Below are 5011 nucleotides of genomic sequence, written 5' to 3' on the forward strand. Positions count from 1 at the left end.
CTTTACTAGTATGTTTGCCTGTTTTAAACTTTTGTTTACCAAACAGACAATGTTTACAGAAATCCAATTTTCCAGATCTTAGATTAGGAAGTAACTTTCGGTCAGCCAAAATTTTCAATCCTCTTTCACTCATATGCCCCAATCTTTGATGCCATAAGTGAATGGAACTACTGTCATGTTCAAACACAGACACATGATCTGACCCAGTTCTACCTTCTAACTGAAATAGATTTCCTACTTTCTTAGCTTTCATAACTAGTAAGATGCCTTTGTAGATTTTCATAACTCCACCTTGAATTACAGTTTTATATCCATTTGAATCAAGTGCTCCTAATGAAATCAAATTTTTCCTTAAATCTGGTACATGCCTCACATCTGTTAATATTTTTGTTGTCCCATCAAACATTTGCAGTTGTATGCTCCCAATTCCCACAATATTACATGTTACATCATTACCCATGTACACAACTCCATCATCAACTGATCTATATGTTTTAAACCAATCTCTATGTATACACATGTGGTTAGATGCCCCGGAATCTAACAACCAATGTTGATCATGTTTTGAAACATTAACAGACAATACCTCATCACTCATACCTGAACCAGATACTGAACCTATATCTGTTGGACACCTAATCCTAAAGGGTTAGTGTGGAATTCGAATGGACAAAAGCAGTCCAAGAGACCTTGGGATCTGAATCCCAAGAGTCACCTATTGTACTATAAATGTGTATCTTATGTTAATAAAAAATGTACTCAATGTTTTATCTTTCACATTGTTTTCTTATCCATGTGTGTTTAACATGGTATCAGAGCCATGATGAGTGGCCTGTTTTCCCTGAGCAACTGGTCTGAGTTGCCTTGAATAGTGCTGACTAGAGCTGGCCTAGTCTTCTGTAACGCTCCATTAATTCTGCCATCCCTGCGCTGTACCTGCGCCCTGCTCTTCTGAAGCTGCATACCAAATGATGTCAGACGGTAACGCTGCCTGAAACACTGCTGTGTCCTGAGAGACTGCGCATCTGTTTTCTCTGCACATTCCTGCCTGTGATCTGCCATATCTGTCCATAAATGCCCCAATTAAAAGCGCTATGTCCTCTGCGTGATTCTCTGCACCTCCCAGCGCTCTGTCCTCTACCTCTGCCAGCGCTCTGTCCTCTGCGTGATTCTCTGCACCTCCTAGCGCTCTGTCCACTGCCAGCGCTCTGTAGTCTGCGTGATTCGCTGCTCTCCCTGCGTGATAGTTGAACAGTTTGGGTTGGCAATAAGCGCTCCCTTCTTGTAACTAAGTTTTATGTGAGACATTGCCTCTGGATTCACCTCGGGAATCACAAGGGGTACACCATCGTCCATACGGAACGCAGAGCTGTTGTCTACTACAACTGTCCCCTGTTGTGTAGCTATGGGTCCAACTTCTTGCTTATTGAGCCACCAGCACTGAACAGAGCAATGTCAATCCCGCGGAAACTATCTTCAGTGAGCTCCTCTACTACATAATCTCGTCCCTCAAATGTCATTTGCTTTCCAGCAGAGCGCTTGCTCGCCAGCAATCTGAGACTCCTGTAGGGGAAATCTCTATCATTCAACACACTCAAGAACTCCTGTCCGACGGCACCTGTGACACCCACAATAGCCACCGATGGACCATCCTCCCTCATCCCCATTCTCACCAATCTGTTAGGACGAAACCTCGTTCTCGCCCCTGGGATCGGTCTGAGGCATTTGCATTTTCCCCACATCTGGCTGCCATTTCCTATTGCAATCCTGTTATTAGTTTGCTCAAAACCAGAGCATAGAAGATTGTAGCATCCAGTATCCTGATATGAATCACTCAGGTAAAAAGCCGAGGCTTTGTGTCTCCATAAAGCTCAGGGTTGCCAGCCTGCTTCAATGCTGTTGAGATCCGAACCATCGAATGATCCTGAAAGAACCCAAAGCTGGGACAGACTGAACTCGTTGAGCGCTTCGATTCGTGGTGCCCATACATTGATAGTTGCCTTTGCACCGTAGCCGAAACTTTGAAGGCCTCTCTGGCAGATCCTGGATCTTATGGTTTCTCAGTAACTGGTGATCAAATGCATGTTTGGGAGTTGGAAGACGGCATAATGCGATGTAGATTTTCTACACGGTGATGGTTCACTCGAACAGTTTGAGTCTAAGCTCTCGACTTTTGATAGTAGATGTTCTGAGAGCATGTAATTGAGAGGGCTGCTTCACCTGCCTTGTACGAGTTCTTCAACACTTCCTCCACCAGTTCAGTCGTAACCTTAATGCCCAACATATTGAGCTCAGGTCCAAGTTGATCCACGTCGGAAGTTTCAGAGAGCAACCGACAATTTGCATCCACCTCCAGGCTAATACCGCATTGTCTCTGTTGTCAATATTACGCTGCATCGTCTCTCATCGAGTCCAACCCTTGGCATGATCGTGTTGTTCAAGCAGCAATAACTGGGGGAGCCATTGCAACCGTTGCTCAGTTTTTGCATATAGGTGATGAAGTGAATCGACCTCAACCTGGAGCCAACTATGTCGCAAAGTTTCTGGAGGCCACAGTAACCTGTCGAAAGTCACAAACATAGAACGTGGTACATAAAACGGCTATGGTAAAGGCTGAGAGGCCATCTCCATGATCACTATCTGATTTTTTGTCAAAAGTACTGTGTCTGGCCGCCGCCACCATTAGAATTGCCTATGAATCGCCTTCTGAACAACACTGTTTCCAGAATGAAGTGGCGCAGTATAAGGGCTGTCATATTGCCCCGTTTTCAGCAATCTTTCGGATTCTGGTGAATCGTAATCATTGAAATTGCCAAATTTGCCCCATTTTCAACAATCCTCCCGAGTTCTATGAATTCAAAATCACTGAAGTTGCTAATTGGTTGCTTAAATCATCACTGAAGTTGCTAATATGGTCACTGAGATCATGATTTCTGATTTCGCCTATTTGGGTTGATTTAAAAACCATTTCATATTCCCAAGATTGCAGTTTTGGGTTACATAGGTTTTCATAGGTGGATTTTTATAGATTAACTTTTATGGGTGGATTGTCCTGCTTTCGTTTTGGAATGCTTCGGAAAGGGGTAGACTGAATGCGCCTTTTCCCATGTCAGTTGGGGAAACTGGGGCGGTTTTAAAATCATTGAAATCACTAAATTTGTTGGGGAAGTCGTGATTTCGAATTGAGTGGGCGAATTGAGTGGCCCTTTTCCCATTGTCAATTGGTGAAACGGGGATGTTATTGTAAGTGTTTGAATTTTATGCAAAATGGTGTTATTTCTATTAAGTCAAGTCTGTATACTGATGTTCTTTCTGAATATTCAAGAAAGGGGTAGATTGAGTGGCTCTGTACTCTGTCAACCTCACTGTTGAACTGCGGCCCTGCGTTCAGTTTTACAACTTTTTATTGCTTACTTCACTTTCGGACAATCTTTTGAAGAGAAACGCTGGCAAATCCTGGTGAATATATTTTGATGCACCCAGAACTATGTGAGATTTCTTCTGAAGTTGAAACACTTATTAGGCTGAGTTAATACGTATGTGCATTTAGAATTTGGAGACAGATTTATAAAGAGTTTTCAGCGGATTTTCTATGTGAAACTAGAGGGACGAATTCTCCATTAATTACAGGTTCAAATCTTCTACAAATCAAGAGGGCCGCGCTAGTTTATTCAAGGCCAAAATATTTTGTCAACAAAGTTGTTCATCTACTCTCATTCACTCAGGTTGAAGACTGAACTATTCGTGCATTTTAGAGATTAATGTGCCCTGGGAAGAGGCTGAATTTTTCAGATTTAGTAGCAAAGTTTTATCAGTTAAAAAAAAAAAAAAAAAAGGGAGACCAAATTCTTAAGAACCAAATTTCTTTCAAAAATTCTCCAGCAACTTGCATCCTTGCTGATACATATTTCAGAGTATTCATAATGGAGAAACAAATATTTTATTTGTTGTAGCCTTTGAGTCTCATTGTTTGGGAATGCGATTTGGAAAATAATTGTAGAAGAAATAATATCACTTGATTGTTGTAGTTTTCTTGGAGAGCAAATTTTGAGAATACCTTGCAGTGACATTGGTTCATAGCTGTGAACAAATTTTAAAGTATAAGTTTAACATTGGAGAAAATGGCCAGAATCAATGAAGTATTAGAGTTCCTCAGAACTCTAATATTGTCTACTACTCATGATGCTTTAAAAATCAGCAAAGTTTCTCTCACAGACATTCAGGTCTGTCTACAAAATGCACAGGGAAATATTGAGTTTTTGCAGCTTGAATCAAAGCTACAGCGGGAAGAATTACAACAGTGGAGTCATCATTCTGAACCTGTTTCTGTTCAGAACAATGAAGCAGACTCCCATAAACAGCAAGTCAATAATGTTACAGTTCATTCAGATAAAGCAGCAAAGTTACATGCAGATGCAGAAGTTCAGTCTGCACTTCCCAAGCCCATCATCAGACCTTGGGAACAGCTTGTCGACAACAAGCACAAAACCGGTCTTGGATATGACAAGGACTTGTCCTTTCATATTCCAGACTATGCCAAGCCCATTCAGTTTCAGAGTGCTGGATTCATTCATGACAGTTCAGCCGCTCCTCATGACAGTTCAGCTTCAGCTGTTCCAGACTCTGCCCCTCTTCTACAGCAACAACAACAACAACAAAAACAACATATCATGAAATGTCAACACTGTGATCGAGTTGGCCATATGAAAGATCACTGTTTTGATCTTCATCCATGTAAGCACTGTCATAAAACCAGCCATTCTTCAAACAGATGCTTCAAAAACAAACGTCCTGCAAGAACAAAGATTCATCTTGGATGGATCACTTCTTGGCAATGGGCATCAACAGCCAAGAAGATATTCCAAACACATGTCAGAACTTGTTCCAGAGTATTAAATAGTCTTGCAGTTGAGTTTTCTCCATCTTCTCACCTTGTACCTGACAGGGGGGGAAATGATGGTCATCTACAAGCTTCAAAGTCACATCAAGCGAGCCTGAGCCACAACCTGCC

This window comes from Pinus tabuliformis, chromosome 3_2, assembly GCF_031772625.1.
Source record: "Pinus tabuliformis cultivar Carrire ecotype Pingquan chromosome 3_2, CPIR1, whole genome shotgun sequence".
NCBI classification, from domain to species: domain Eukaryota; kingdom Viridiplantae; phylum Streptophyta; class Pinopsida; order Pinales; family Pinaceae; genus Pinus; species Pinus tabuliformis.